The following is a 17,551-nucleotide window of genomic DNA, read 5'->3' on the forward strand; positions in this document are numbered from 1 at the left end:
TTATTTTTGGCTTTTATTTATTATCTGATTTTTACATGCTTGGGCCTAATGTGCTAAATGCTAATTTTTACCACTTTGATATTGTTTGAACTTTATATAAACTGCTACGAAACCCTTCTCTTCTCATATTCGGGGAAGTTCACGCTGGCGTGACTTCTTTTCTGTTAGTGTCATACCTTAATTTAGAAAGAGTTTCGGATAAGTTACAAAGCCGGATGGCCTTTTGGTTCCCGGTACGTAGCCCCCCCTCAGCTTGAGTTGTCCGCTTGGGTACACCAAGTCTAGAAAAATATACCCAGGGTTTAAATGTAGAATAACTAAGCCTCATGATGGATCCCTAGTAAGAACGCTTGTTTGCATCATGTGGATTTGACTTTGGGGACTCAACACATGGGTTGGGTCCGTCTAGGAGAGGTGAACCCAAAAATAAAAAGACCAACCTGATGCATTTTTACGTGCTACCTGTGCATTCATTTATTTCGGCTTTCATGTTGACTAGCTTCTAGATTAGGTAAGAAAGATAAAGTGAAAAACCAAGTTCGGGGTTTTCCCAAAATCTGGTATCCAAAATATCCCGAAACTCTATCGAAATTTTTGAAAAAAAGGGGGAAAAGTTATTTCAAAAGTGTTTATATTATTCTGTTGCATCAAAACTGGCCGAACTACGCGGGTTTGATTCTCACCGGGTGTGGAATACATAGGCAACCCTCATCGGGTCCAGCCCCGCTTTTGAAAATTTTGGAAAAAAATATATGAAGTGTCGCCATTTTTGTCGTAAATAAAGTGGGTGATGCCATTTTTGTCTAAATAGCCGAATGTCCCAATAGGACGCCGGAAGGCTATTTTTGCAAAGAATAGCCACTGACGGTTTCTTTGTCAATTTTCGGCCATTTAGCGAACACAACCCTAAAATCTTCCATTTTGAAGTGCTGAAGGGCCGTATTCACAAAAGTAGCCTTGATTTATTTTATTTTTGTAAAATAAACCCTTTTATCAATTTTCAAAATAAGATTCATTTTGTCTTTAAACCAATCACCTTAATCTGAATGTGCAGAATGAGCATGAGTCAAAATTTACCAATGAAGGTCATGACCAAGATTCCGCTGGAACTACACATATGGTGGGAAGATTTAGGTAAGCCAGGACGAGACATGGTCAACCATTACTTGGAGGGGCTCACCGGTTTGCGAAAAATCAGGCTTAAGGGAGATATAATAAAAACACTGGTGACATTTTGGGATCTAGCTCACAACGTTCGGCATTTTTCGGACTTCGAACTCACACCTACTTTGGAGGAGATAGCGGGTTATGCTGGAGTACCGATGGTCTAAGACATAAATACCTGGTCGCTCCAAGGGTCGTCACCCTGCACAAGTTTTTGGATTTGTTAAAAATAAGCAGAGGGGTCCAGTATGCAGATTTGGCTGGTAGGTTTTCCACTCTATACTTCATATACCAGCAGTACAGACATGTAGGGGGATTTGAAAACCCGGAAAGCAGAATCTGTAGTAAATGGAACCGACCAAAATGGGAAGAGCATATGTGTTTCGCTTTTATGGTAGCCTTCTTGGGTCTTCTAGTATTTCCCAGGAAGGATGGGAATATTGATCTACGGGTAGCCAGAGTTGTCAATACTTTGATTGTCAATGCCAAGAGCACCCTTACACATATGATAGTGTCTAAAATATTCCGAGCTCTCACAACTTGCAAAGCCGGAGTAGATTTTTTTGAAGGTTGCAATTTGTTGCTACAAATATGGATGGTTGAGCATCTATGTCATCATCCTCGGTACATGAACTATGGGTCGACAGGGAAAAGCTGCATAGAGAAGTTTGATACAAGGGTCGATGGGTTCAAGATGCCGGAAGGGGTCATAGATTGGATATCTTGCCTTCTCTCCATAACTGCCGATAAGATAAGTGGACGTTGGTTAACTTCCTGTTAATAGGATTATATACATTCCTGCCACCGGTCCTCACTTCCTCCTGATGGGTCTTGGAAGTATCCAGCCTTATGCCCTGTACCGGGTTTTGAGACAGCTGGGAAGATGCCAAATAATTCCCAAGGACGAAGACCTTAGCATTCATGCAGTCAAGATCTGTTCTAATGGCCAATTTCATGAAGCAGTGGTTTTCCAGATCTGGAGTGAGTGCCAATAACTGACGACAAACACTGAGTGCATGATTTATCCAAGGGTGAAGTCTCGTCCGATTACCTTGCTTGGTATAAAAGAAGTGTTGAGTTTGGAAGACCAGCTAAAAGACCCCACCTCCAAGAATTTGTTGAAACATCACAGGTACAATGGGATTGGTTGGCCAGAAAAATGAGGATAGGGCCACCATAAGCAAGTTGGAAAAGCAAGTCAGAGATCTTCAATTTGAGAGTGGTTTGCAAGCCACTGCGGATGAGGGTGAAAAGAAAAGTTTGGCACAAGAAAATGAAACCCTCCGAGCCCAAATCTAGAAGATGAAAATAGCAGCTGAGAACCCTACCAGAAGTGAAAAGGATGAGAAACTGATAGACAACCTGAGGCGGAAAGTATGTGACTATTGTTTTGATTTGGAAAAGACCGAGGGCGAACTAGCAAAGGCTTGAGCAAACTTGGCCAAGAATGCAGAGGAATAGGCACGTATCGTTCAACAGTTAAAGGAAAAATACGACAAAGCAGAAAGGGAACACTGCTATGCCTTGATGTCGTAGTTAGAAAAGGACCTGTAACAATTGCAAGAGCAAAATCATATGGCCACACAGATTTTAGAGGCCAGATCTCAACAGATTAGACGTCTTCTACAAGAGAAGGATGTCGTCAGGGAGAGGGTTAGAATGATTGCTGACTATATTGTGGTTAAGTGCAACGAATGCAAGGACATGACCAGGTCCATGTTCTTCGCTGCAGTTATGATTTTTGTCCGTCAGATAATGGATGACTTATATCACCTCCAAGAAGATATGGCACGTAGGCCCGCGGAGAGACCGACTGATGTCCCGCGGGCCCCTGGAGCAGTAGTTGAGGCACTTATGTATTTCTGATTTTAATTTTCGAGTCTGTATTTTCAGTTTTTTTTGGAGTCTGTTAGTCCATTTTCGAGTCTGTATTGCGGTTTCTTTTGGAGTTTGTTAGTTTTGATGTTTAAGTCTGTAGGATGGATTCGTTCTAATAGAGGAAAAATTAGAATGTTTTTATTTTATGAAAAATTTAAAAACCCAAAAATATTTCTTTCTTTTATTTCGCATTTATCTCCTGAACTACGTAATAATCTGATTCATGCGGCGCCATGATACGTAGGCAATCCCCACAGGATTCGATCATAACCATAAAATGAAAAAGAGAAAAAAGAGAGAAAATAAAAAAGAAAAGAGACTGAGTGGAAAGAAAGAATGGCAAAACAAGAGAACAAAAGCAAGATAAAAAAGGAGCAACAAGAATCGAGTGGGAAAATCAATAGTGATTGAAAAGGGCAATAGTGGAAAAAGGAAAAAAGAGAGAATAGAAAATGCAAAGTGAAAAGAGTTGGTTAAGGTCAGGATGAAACATGCAACCTTTCAAATACATAGTAGAAACTTTTAACTGTTTAGGTGCATTTCATCCTAAACGTGCGGTTGCCTATCTGTTAAAATCTTCGACACTAACAAGTGTGTTGTTGTTATTGAGCACAGGAAGATGGTTAGTTTGTTCGGCATTCTGGCAACCCACCCGTACAATACCAGGTCTAAACACAAGGTGATCATAGCTGGCAAAGAATTGGACGCAAGTGTTATTGACCCGCCAAGAGAGGAGGATGAATCTGAGCCTGGTTTGAAAGAGGAGTTACATAAGTTGAAACACCAAATGGCCGAAATGTACCAGGCATGGATGAAAGGGCATCCTCCACCATCATACCCCGCCAACCCTGCTTTCATCCCACAACTAGCTCAATCTCAAGATCCCCCCATTGTTGATCTATCCCCATACCATGCACCAAGCTTCACCCTTACCACCACTATCATTGCACCACATCCCAAACCATCCAAGCTCCACCAGACAAAACAACCACATAACCCTCTCCGCCAGCCACCCCTATCTTCGTAGCACCTCCACCAGCTACACTCCATTGATCTTCTAGTGAGCCGGTATTCCAAGCCCAAGATAACCAGTACTACGCCCTAGAGCCCACCTTCAAAGTCCCAGATCACTACTCCTACACTCCCCACTTCGAACTTACTGTCGAAACTGAGAAGCCACCCAAAAACATGGAGCAAGAGGAGATATTTAGGAAGGTAAAGAGCTTGGAGCAGTCGCTGAGAAATAAACAAGGATTAGGGGGCCAAGTGAGCTGGCCTATAAGGACCTATGCTTGTTCCCTGATGTCCAGCTACCTGTCGGATTCAAAATGCCCAAGTTCGACCTGTATGACGGGCACGGAGACCCCGTGGCCCACTTGAAAATATTTTTCTCCAAAATGAGGGGAGACGGTAGGAAAGATGAACTATTGATGACATATTTTAGCCAAAGTCTGAGTGGTGCAACATTGGAGTGGTACACCTGCTAGGACAACAACAGGTGGTACATTTAGGATGACTTGGCTCCGGCTTTCGCTCGACATTTCTAGTTCAATGTAGAAATTGTCCCAAATCGCCTATCCTTGACTAAGATGGAGAAAAATCCTAGTGAGAGCTTCAGGGAGTATGGTTTCCGGTGTAGAGAACAGGCGGCATGAGTCGACCCTCAATGAAGGAAGATAAAATGGCGGATTGCTTCTTTCAAACCTTGGAGCCTACTTACTTTGGTCATCTGGTCTCGGCCGTAAGTAAGTCTTTCAATGAAGTGGTGAAGATGGGAGGAATGGTAGAGGAGGGGCTCAAGTCGAGCAAGATCATGAGTTACTCTGCCATCAAAGAAACCACACAAGCGATCCAGAATGGAACCGGGGGCATGTCAGGGAAAAAGAAGAAAGAAGATGTTGATATGGTCGTCTCAGGATCGTGGCCTGGCCCAAGGGGTCCGCCGTACCATTACACCCAGCCTCGACCCCAGCCTCAAACCTACACCCAAACTCTATATAATCCAACCGAACACTACTTCCCACTACCAGACCCTCAGTATTAAGTCAGTCTACCCCAATACCATGTCGACCATGCATAGTCATTTGCTCAACCCCCTCCTTACTCGCAATGGCGTGCACTAGCTCCACAAAATACTTACCCACCTCCACAAACATACGGAAACCCTACTGGTCCAAGCTTTCTCCCCAGGACAGAGTATAGAAAAGAAAGGAAGCAACAGAAGCAGACTTTTACCCCACTTGGAGAGTCTTACACCAGTTTGTTTCAGAGGTTAAAACAGTTGGGCGTTCTAAGGCTGGTTGAGTCAAAATTACCAAATCCCCCTCCGAAGAACCTGGATTATTCCCTCAGATGTGCATATTGTTCTGATGCTTCGGGGCATGCCATAGAAAAGTGTTGGAATTTGATGAGCTCCATCCAAGAGCTTATCTATACAAACTAGATTGAGGTCCAAAGCCTAGAAGCGCCCAGCATCAATCAAAATCCGTTGCCAGCCCATGCCGAAACACATATGATTGAGATAGTGTATAAGGTTATAAACCCGAGAAGCCTTCGAAGTCTGTCATGATGATCCATGCAAGTGAAAGTAATTCAGTCAAAACTTCAGTTGTTACATAAGCAACATCTTCGACAGTTGAGGGGTTGACAGACAAGCTAAGCAAGCTCGATGCTAAACCGTCTGTGGTAGGCGTGAAGGGATCCCTAGGTGATGCTGAAACAAAGCAAGGAAAGCTGAAGGTGGTCATGCTGGGGTAGCAAGTAAGCCTGTCATAATTGTGGAAGGAGCTCGCACGGCTCCTATTGTCATTAAATCTATGACCCAGCTGCCGGTTGATGACACCAAGGCCATTCCGTGGAACTATAAGCGAGTAGTTGTAACTTGTAAGGGGAAATAAGTGGAAGAGGGAGTTAATGAAACCCGAGGGTTAACTCGTTGGGGGAGATGCTTTGCCCCAGAGGAATTAGGAAAAGCCAAGCCACTCAAAGATAGTCCTGTTCTAGTGAAGAAACCAGTCACCGAAGAGGAGGAGGAAGAATTTTTAAGAAAAATGAAGGTGCAGTATTACTCCATAATGGAACAATTGAGAAAGACCCCCGCTCAGATTTATCTTCTATCATTGTTGATACATTCAGAAGAGCACCGCTGGGCTTTTATGAAGATTTTGAATGAAGCCCATGTCCCCGACAAGATCAAAGTGAACCATTTGGAGAAGACTGCCAACAAGATATTCGAGGCAAACAAGATTACCTTCTCAGATGATGAGTTACTTGTGAAGGGTACGGAGCACAATCGGGCTCTTTATCTCACACTGAAATGCGAAGATTCTGTGGTCACAAGGGTGCTAGTTGATAATGGTTCCAGTGCAAACATTTACCCTCTTTCCACTTTGCACAAGTTGAAAATTGTTCCCAAGAGGATCCACAAGAACAGTATATGTGTCCGAGGTTTTGACGGAGAGGGAAAAGATTTTGTTGGTGATATCATGCTCGAACTGACAATAGGACCAGTTGAATTTACCATGGATTTCCAGGTATTGGATATGGCCGTCTCTTATATTTTTTTGCTGGGTAGGCCCTGGATACATGTTGCAAAAGCATTCCCGACTTCTTTGCACCAGATGGTAAAGTTCGAGTGGGATAAATAACAAATCGTTGTGCATGGTGATGAGAACTTATGTGCTTACAATGATACATCCGCCCTATTTATTGAGTCTGAAGATGATAAGGGGCCTTGGGTGTAACAAGTTTCCGAAGCAGTGTCAGTTGAGAAGGTTCCAGAAGGGGAATATATTCCAGGGCCAAAGCTAGCTTCTACGACCGTCATAGTAGCAAATGAAATGTTGAAGAATGGTTTTGTGCTGTGCAAGGGTCTGGGCGCATATTTGCAAAGTATCGTGCAGCCAGTGTCTCTACGTGAAAATCTGGGTACATTTGGTCTGGGGTTCAAGCCCATAAGGGATAATCTGAAGAAGGATTAAAAATTGAAAAAAAGGCATGGGCGCTCCCTAAGCCTATCCCATGCCTCTCCAGGTCTTTCGTCAAGTCAGGGGTAGTGAAGCGTCCGGTGTCTACAGTTCCAAAGCCTGTGGTTGACTTCGATGAAGAGTTGATTGAAAGGTTCTAGAGTTTATTTGATGAGGTGAACATGGTAGAAATTGGGGAAGGTTCCAGCAAAGTATACATGTTGTTTATTGGTCCAAAAGTGAAGCTTAACAATTGGAATGCTCCTCCTCTCCCTACTCGGAAAAAGTCTTGGTAGTTTTCTTTGATTTCCTTTTTGTTATCTAGATTATTCCAGGGTTTTAATTTGGATTTTTACTTTTCGTTTGTTTGATGTACAAACCCTCCTATCCTTTATTTTCAATGAAATGCAATTTCCCTTTTTCCATTACTCCTGATAGTGTCATTTTTGTCTTTCTTCGTACAATTCCTTTTATGCTGGTTTTAATGACATGACATGCATAAGGAATCTTCAACCAAGTCTTAAAAGCCAATCTAACTCTAAAATAATAATCCAAGAAATAGAGTGTGATGATGAAATAGAATATGATGAAGAGGAGGCATTTGAGGAAATTAGTAAAGAACTAAATTATTTTGAAGAGAACCCCAAGCCTAATCTGAATAAAACTGAAGCAATCAATTTAGGGAATCCAGATAATATTAGGGAAACCAAGATAAGCGTGCACTTGGAATCACAAATTAAGGAAGAAATAATCAAAGCACTGTTCGAATATAAAGATATTTTTGCATGGTTATATGACGATATGCCGGGTTTGAGTACTGACTTGGTAGATCACAAATTGCCAAATGACCCGGAATTCCCTCCCGTCAAGCAAAAGTTAAGGAAGTTTAATACGGACATGAGTGTGAAGATCAAGGAAGAAATCACAAAACAGTTGGATGCAAAGGCCATTCGAGTCATGTGATACCCCACTTGGTTAGCTAATGTTGTGTCGGTACCAAAGAAGGATGGTAAGACCAGGGTGTGCGTTGATTACCCTGACCTCAACAAAGCAAGTCCAAAGGATAATTTCCCATTTCCGAATATCCACATTTTGATTGATAACTTACCAAGCATGAGATCGGGTCTTTTGTGGATTGCTATACGGGGTACCACCAAATTTTGATGGATGAGGAAGGTGCAAAAAAGACAACGTTCATCACACCATGGGGAAGGTATTGCTACAGGGTAATGCCATTTAGTTTGAAAAGACAACGTTCAAACCCACCTGTGTTAGTCCCGCCGGAACCTGGGAGACCTTTAATTCTCTATTTGGCAGTCCTTGATAATTCATTCGGTTGTGTGTGGGTAAACATGACATCACTGGTAGGAAGGAGCAAGCCATCTATTATTTCAGCAAGAAGTTCACATCTTATGAGGTTAAGTATACTCCCCTTGAAAGGACATGTTGCGCCCTGACTTGGGTGGCACAAAAATTGAAGAATTATCTATCGTCCTACACTACATACCTCATTTCTCGCCTGGATCCTCTAAAGTATATCTTTTAGAAGCCTATGCCCACAAGAAGACTTGCAAAGTGGCAGATTTTGCTCATACAATTTGACATCATCTATGTGACTCGAACCGCGATAAAGGCCCAAGCATTGGCCGATCATTTGGCCGAGAACCCGGTGGATGAAGAGTATGAGCCATTGAGGACTTATTTTCCTGATGATGAGGTGATGCATATTGACGAGGTGGAGCAGGATGAAAAGCCGGGTTGGACACTTTTCTTTGATGGAGCTACTAACATGAAGGGTGTCGGAATAGGGGCTGTGCTCATTTCTGAAATAGGGCATCACTACCCTGTTACGGCCCAACTTCGTTTCTATCCGGGAATACATCAAGATAGGGGTGTATCTGGTACAGGCCACAGGTGATCAAAAGAGAACAATTCGATGTTTGGCTGGTGGATTTTTCTTGAGTGAGGGAGTTTTGTACAGGAGAACTCCAGATCTTGGACTGCTGAGGTGCATAGATGCTAAACAAGCCACGACTATCATGACCGAAGTGCATTCCGGGGTTTGCGGACCGCATATGAGTGGGTATATTTTGGAAAAGAAAATTCTTCGAGCAGGGTATTATTGGCTCATCATGGAATGAGATTGCATCAACTTTTTGCGCAAGTGTCATCAATGCCAGGTACTCGGGGATTTGATTCATTCTCCGCCGTCTGAGTTACATACAATGTCCGCACCTTCGCCTTTTGTTGCTTGGGGCATGGATGTCATTGGACCAATTGAGCCAGCGACGTCAAATGGGCACAGTTTTATTCTGGTGGCCATCGACTATTTCACTAAGTGGGTTGAAGCTACGACTTTCAAATCTGTGACCAAGAAGGTAGTGGTTGATTTTATTCATTCAAACATCTTTTGTCGGTTTGGAATCCTCAAGGTAATCATCATGGATAATGGTGCTAATCTTAGCAGCCATTTGATGAAAGAAATATGCCAACAATTCAGGATTACGCTTCAAAATTCCACCCCGTATCGCCCCAAGGCAAATAGAGTTGTTGAGGCGGCTAACAAGAACATAAAGAAGATACTTCGGAAGATGGTGCAAGGTTCTAGGCAATGACATGAAAAGTTACCTTTTGCTTTGCTGGGTTACCGCACTACTATTTGTATTTCAGTAAGTGCAACTCCTTATTTGTTGGTATATGGTAATAAAGTAGTTATACCCGCGGAGGTCGAAATTCCATCCATTTGAATTGTTGCTGAAGCAGATATTGATGATGAAGAATAGGTCAAAACCTGATGGGAGCAGTTAAGTCTGATTGACGAGAAAGGACTGACGGCAGTATGTCATGGTCAATTGTATCAGAAGAGAATGACAAGAGCATACAACAAGAACGTACGCCCCTGGAAATTTGAAGTGGGTCAGCAAGTATTGAAACACATCCTTCCACATCATTCGGAAGCTAAAAGCAAGTTTGCCCCAAATTGGAAGGGGTCATCCATTGTAATAAGAGTGTTGTCTAATGGTGCTTTGTATTTAACAAATATAGAAGACAAATGTGTAGATATGGCTATTAATTCTTACACAGTCAAAAGATATTATGTATGATTTCTTTGGTTTGTCTATTCGTGTCGTTTGTACTTGGCATGTTTTGAAGATTGCAATAATGAAGGCATTTTATTTTTCTATCTAAACACTTTATCATTTGTTACCCTTTTTGAGCCTTATTTATTTTCTTTCATACCCCTCTTTTGGAATCAAAAGCAGAGTTTAGAAATACAGATACATAAAATATGAATAAAAAGAGAAAAGAAAAAAAAGAAGGGAAAAAGAGGAAAAGAAAGAAATGAAAAGAAGAAGAAGAAAGAAGTTAGAGCAAAATAAAGAAAAGAAAAGAAAGGAAAATGACAAAAACAAAGCAATTCCTATGTTTTGAACTACGTTCGACCTGATTCCTTTTAAGGATACGTAGGCAGCCTCACAGTTCGGTCCCATCAAAATAAATATTCAAAATTCCCCGGGGAAAGAAACTAGGGCAGAAGTTGTGGTTTTGTAAAGATCTGATTCCAAAAGTTGTAATTCTAAACCTTTTCATTTTAAGCTGTTTTTGAACCTTTATGATACCCTTTCTTTCTAACCCTATCCAAAGCCTACATTATGGTCCAAAGAAAGACCTTCCGATCAATCTTTGAGGAGTGCCAAGTCAAGCAAGATAGAGGTATGATTCACATCATGGGCAACACTCGGTTCTACACAAGGAAAAATGAATAAATGAGAGAGTCTTATTGGTGAAAACCCTCAAGAGCACTGTATGACAATGGAAAGCCGAGAGAAAACTAAAATGAGAGATTCTTATTGGTGAAAACCCTCACGGGCACTGTAAGGCGACAATGAGTCGAGAGATGAACAAATAAGAGAGGTTTGTTAGTGAAAACCCGTCAGGGAACTGCAAGCCGAATGAGGCTCGTGACTTTGTAGAGAGACAGGATTATAGAAAATCCCGGTTTTGAAGTATGAAGATGGGGAATAAAATGAAATATGATTAGGTGAACAGTCTGGGATGATTAGTCCGAAATGCATGTCATGATCATTGATACCAGCTGCTTTGCTCAGATAAGTCTCTTTTTCTTTTCTTCCTCAAACAGTCATCCTGTTTTGAATTTTCTTCTTTATTCCTAACTCTCAAAGACATTGCATTTAATTTTCTTTTGGGTCTACTTCTCTAAGTCTTTTCCAATGTTAGCCTTGTTAAGCAAATAAGGAAAGATTTCAAAACTTATTACCAACTTTCAAATTGCACAAAGCAAAGTGCGGTCAAAGCATACCAGAAATAATATGATGCAAAATGGAAAATAAGGTGTTAGTGGAAGTTGAAGTGGTCGAGTGGTTTCGTGAACTTTGGGGAAATATAGATGTTCAAATTGGAAGGATAGAAATATAAAATAGTAGGATGAGTGTGGGGCACTCGAGTCATTCAGGCACCTGTGGTTGAGGTTCAATAAGAAGGTCAAACAATTCTTTCTCAGTCCAAGGCAGCTAATCGGAGCAAAGCATGACAGTGGAAAGGCCACCTTCAGCAAGAATGCCGCAAACTAACCACAATATTTTCAAACTGATAAAATTTTCGTTGATTGAAATAGGGGCATGAAATTTTGTTTGTTCCAGAGGAACCTCCGTGAGGAAAGCATGTTCCATACAGGTTCGATTGTAAATTCTCAGGACCCTCATGGATAATGGGATTTAGTTTCAAGTTTTCAGGACCCTCCTGGATAATGGGATTTAGCTTCAGGTTCTCAAGACCTTCCTGGATAATGCGATTTAGTTTAGGTGTTCAGGACCCTCCTGGATAATGAGATTTAGTTTCAGGTTTTCAAGACCCTCCTTGATAATGGGATTTAGTTTTAAGTGCTCAGGACCCTCTTGGAGAATGGAATTTAATTTAAAGTACTCAGGACCCTCATGGAAAATGGGATTTAATTTAAAGTTCTCAGAACCCTCATGGAGAATGGGATTTAATTTAAAGTTCTCAGGACCCTCCTGGAGAATGGGATTAAATTTCAAGTTCTCAGGACCCTCTTGGAGAATGGTATTTAATTTAAAGTTCTCAGGACCCTTCTAGAGAATGGGATTTAATTTCAAGTTTTCAAGACCCTCCTGGATAATAGAATTTTAGTTCAAGTTTTCAAGGACATCCTGGATAATGTGATTTAATTTCAAGTCCTCAGGACCCTCTTGGATAATGGGGTTTAGTTTTATGTTTTTAAGACCTCCATAGATAATGAGATTTAATCTCCAGGGCCCTCCTGGAAAATGGGATTTAGCTTCTAAATTCTTATAGCTCTTTTGGATTACATGATTCGGTTAACACCCACAAATGTTCCCAGTATCAAATTGGGGCAAAAAAGTTTCTCTTGTTTTGTCTGTTTTGTTGTAATGGAAGTCACCGACCTTTTAACAAGGGAATACATTCAAGTTTTGCATCAGGCACCCACCTGGATATCAAGGGAATACATTTTCAGTATCAGTATCAGGCGGTCGCCTGGATAACAAGGGAAATCATTTTCAATTTTCAGGATCAGGCGCCCACCTGGAAAACAAGGGAATACATTCAAGTTTTGCATCAGGCGCCCACCTGGATAACAAGGGAATTCATTTTAAGCTTCAGCATCAGACACCCACCGGGATAACAAGGGAATTCATTTTCAGTTTCGGCATCAGCCGCCCACTTGGAAAACATGGGAATTCATTTCAAGTTTTGATATCAGGCGCCCACCTAGAAAATAAGGGAATTCATTTTCAGTTTCGGCATCAGGCGCCCGCTTGGAAAACATGGGAATTCATTTCAAGTTTTGATATCAGGCGCCCACCTTGAAAACAAAGGAATACATTTCAAGTTTTGGCATCACGCGCCGACTTGGATAACAAGGGAATACATTTCAAGTTTCAGCATCAAGCGGCCACCTAGATAACAAGGGAATACATTTCAAGTTTGACATCAGGCGCCCACCTGGATAATAATGGAATACATTTCATGTTTTTGCATCAGGCGACTACCTAGATAACAAGGCATTACATTTCAAGTTTCAGCATCAGGCGCCCACCTAGAAAACAATGGAATACATTTCAAGTTTCAGCATCAGGCGCCCACCTGGATAACAAGGGAATACATATCAAGTTTCAGCATCAGGCACCCACCTTGATAACGAGGGAATACATTTCAAGTTTCAGCATCAGGCGCCCACCTGGATAACAAGGGCGCCCACCTGGATAACAAGGGAATACATTTAAAATTTCAGTATCAGGCACCCACCTGGATAACAAGGGAATACATTTCAAGTTTTAGCATCAGGCGCTTACCTGAATAATAAGGGAATTCATTTTTAGTTTCAGCATCAGGCACACACCTGGATAACAAGGGAATTCATTTTCAGTTTCGGCATCAGGCGCCATCCTGGATAACAAGGGCATTCATTTTAAGTTTCAGCATTAGGCGCCCACCTGGATAACAAGGGAATTCATTTTCAGTTTCGGCATCAGGCGCCCACTTGGAAAACATGGGAATTCATTTCAAGTTTTGATATCAGGCGCCCACCTAGAAAACAAGGGAATACATTTCAAGTTTTGGCATCACGCGCCGACCTGGATAACAAGGGAATTCATTTTCAGGTTCAGCATCAGGTGCCCACCTGGATAACAAGGGAATACATTTAAGGTTTAAGCATCAGGCACCCACTTGGATAACAAGGGAATACATTTCAAGTTTCAATATCAGGCGCTAACCTGGATAACAAGGGAATACATTTCATATTTTAGCATCAGGCGCCCGCCTGGATAACAAGAGAAATCTTTTCATGTTTTGGAATCAGGCTCCCATCAGGAAAACAAGGGAAAACATTTCAAGTTTTGGCATCAGGCGCCCACCTGGATAACAAGGGAATACATTTCAAGCTTCGGCATCAGACGCCCACCTGGAAAACAAGGGAATTCATTTAAAGTTTTGGCATCAGGCGCCCACCTGGATAACAAGGGAATACATTTCATGTTTCAGCATCAGGCGCCCTCCTGGATAACAAGGGAGTACATTTCAAGTTTCAGCATCAGGCGCCCACCTGGATAACAAGGGAATACATTTCAAGTTTGACATCAGGCGGCTACCTTGATAACAAGGTAATACATTTCAAGTTTTTGCATCAGGCGCCCACTTGGATAACAATGGAATACATTTCAAGTTTTAGCATCAGACGCCCACCTGGATAACAAGGGAATACATATCAAGTTTCAGCATCAGGCGCCCACTTGGATAACAAGGGAATACATTTCAAACTTCGGCATCAAGCGCCCACCTGGAAAACAAGGGAATATATTTCAAGTTTCGGCATCAGGCGCCCACCTGAAACACAAGGAAATTCATTTCAAGTTTCGGCGTCAGGCGCCCACCTGGAAACACAAGGAAATTCATTTCAAGTTTTGGCATCAGACGCCCATCTGAAAAACAAGGGAATACATTTCAAGTTTTGGCATCAGACGCCCACCTGAAACACAAGGAAATTCATTTCAAGTTTCGGCATCAGGCACCCACCTGGATAATAAGGGAATACATTTCAAGTTTTGGCATCAGGTGCACACCTGGAAAACAAGGGAATTCATCTCAAAGTTTAAGTTACTGGCACCTACCTGGAAAACAAGGGAGTTCATCTCACAGTTTACGCATTAGGCGCCCACCTGGAAAACAAGGGAATTTATTTCAAATTTCCAGTCAGTAGCAGGCATCCACCAGGAAAATGGGGGAAGTCATTTCAGAATTCATTTCCAGTTTCAAATCGGAGGTAGCACAAGTTGCTTGAAGAATAAGATTTTTATCTCGAGGCACGGGGGTTTGAGATGACCAAAGAAGAAGTCTCAATCTAAGAAAAAGAAAGAAAAGAAAAAAAACGAGGGAAGTGAATCCAAATGCAGAAGCAGATGAAAGATGTGAGCTTCTCAAAACATGGCTGAAGTCACGAGCACTGCATGTCCTATCTTGATTCGAAGACGCCGTGGAAGAATGAACTAACACCTGCAGCTAACAAGCATCAAGATTTAGGTTAGAGTGCGCATGAAGAACTATTCAAGACTCAAGATCAAGCTCATAGCTGACAGACTTAGTTAGTCTTTTTCATTTTTGATGTAATAACAGGACCGCGGACCAGAACCTCGACGGAACGACACCTCAATTGGCTCTCCACCTCGGTACTCCATCACTCTTCCTAATTCTGAACTATACGTGGCCTGATTCCTTTATAGCCAAGGATATTTAGGCAGCTCAGATACCAGGGCTCAGTCACATTCTCCTTTCTCTTAGTTCTTGGCCTCTCTAAATAAGGGTCGGGTCAAAAAACCTATCGCGTCGTTCTTTACCTAAAAACTTATCGCATTTCCAGTCAAAGAAGGGCAACTGTAGACATGTAATTTTTGACTCTCCCCAAGATTTTACACATTTTAGCGTAAAATATTTAGTTTAGATTTAGTATCGCTATTCTAAATAATGTTGACTCTTTTACTTTATTTTTCTCACAAAAATAAAAATTACAAATTTTTTTTCTTTTATTTAGTTAATTAATATTCTTATCTAGTTACTTTTAATTTATTTACCTTACTTAAAATTCAAAAACACAAAAAAATAGTTCCCCTTTGTTTTCTGGAATATTATTTCAGTTTTACAATGATTTTTCTATTTTTTATCTTTTAGTATGATATTTGAAAAATACCAAAAATAGGTTTATTTTAACTGGTAATTTTATTTTAATAATTATTTTACTTAAGTAGGATTAATTAGTTAATGGTGTAGTATTTTTGGTCTTGTTTTAAAAGAAAGGGTATGAAATTTGAGGCTAATTTTGTTTGGTCTTAATCGAAAAAGGCCCAATTTTGAATAGCCCTAAACATTGAGCCCATGCCCATTCCACATTTGACCTAACCTAATTCCTATTCAAGAAAGGTGCTTGAATCTAATGAAAAAGGAGAAGAACGGCAGATCCTAAAAGAAAAAGCTGCGAATGGAATTTTTCCACACCCAAGCCATCACTTCTAAAGCACAACAGTTGCCTTTCATTTCCTAAATAATTCATTCTCGCATCAAATTTGGTTAACCAGAAAATTTCATGGCATGTTCAATTTATCGTGGTGCTTCACCGTGGTTGAGGTCTTCGTCGATTATAAGGATTGTCAAGTGACCCGATCCAAATCCGGTGGATGGAAATCTCCATTCTTCATCATTGGCGTGGAAGTGGCAGAACGATTTGTATATTTTGGGATAAGTTCGGATCTGGTCAATTACTGGAAGGGGCCACTTGGCCAATCAACGGCGACAGCGGCGTAGAATGTAAATGCTCGGTCTGGAAAGACATTTCTTTCACAACTTTTTGGTTCCAGTTTGCGATTTCGATGTTTTTAGTCCAAGGATTATTACTTTGTTTAGCCCGATTGATTTACAATTTTCAGCTTTGTTCGTCAATAAAAGGTTCACTTCTCAATTTTCATTCTCATTTCATTGTGTTATGATAGCTTGTTGAGCGTATTGGTTGATTTGTGATTCTACGTTGTTTGAGTAGCATGTTTTAGTTTTTTATTTAAATTGTTTTAATTACTTTTTATTTCCATTGTAATGTATGCGGTCTTAGTTCTTGAATAAATACTTTTAATTGGGCAGATGGAAAAATTGGATTTGTTTCTTTCTTGGCAAGGAATAAGAATGGATCATATGGTGGGTCTTGAACCATAAGGAATCTGGCCAAGTAATAGATCATGTTAGCTAGTCTATTTGCTCTCCAATAATATCTTGCCCATAAATTTGGCATCACAACAATCTCAAAGATTAGAAAAATAATTAAATGCGCTAGTTGGTTTAGGCGCGCTATAATAAATTATTATAGCTACGGGTACGGTTCCCGTGACGTAGTTGTGATACATAATTTTCAATTCCGGGGTACATTTATCTGACCCGGCCACAACAACTAATAATGTTAATAAATTAAACATGTTGTAGATCGTGGGTACGGTTCCCGTGACGCGATTCGCAATGTCTACCAAACAAACAAGTGTACGACAATCGTAACTTGTTGCAAAATAATTCCATAAGTAATTCCAAGCGGGTGAAAGCTAAAAATGCAATAGGTTTAATGTATGTAATTAATCAGATAATTAGGTCAATAATAATAGCTGAGCGACCGTGCTAAAACCACGGAATCCCGGATCGCCTAATATCTTTTTCCGGATTAACAGAATTTCTTACCCCGATTTTTGTATTTGTAGACCGTAAATAAGAGTCAAACTTCCTCGATTCAGGATTTTAAACCTCTGACTTGGGACACTATAAATTATCCCAAGTGACGATTCTGAATTTTAAATAAATAATTTTCGATCATTGTCACTTTAATTGAAAAAACTCTCATGTACCCTTCCCGGGGTAGAAAAAGGAGGTATGACAAACAGTGAATCATACTCTCACCTTAACGTTGTTAACCAACGTAAGAGAACAAGGAATTACTTATCTTGTTGGATTTCCATTTG

Source organism: Nicotiana tabacum, chromosome 8 (genome assembly GCF_000715075.1).
Source record: "Nicotiana tabacum cultivar K326 chromosome 8, ASM71507v2, whole genome shotgun sequence".
NCBI classification, from domain to species: domain Eukaryota; kingdom Viridiplantae; phylum Streptophyta; class Magnoliopsida; order Solanales; family Solanaceae; genus Nicotiana; species Nicotiana tabacum.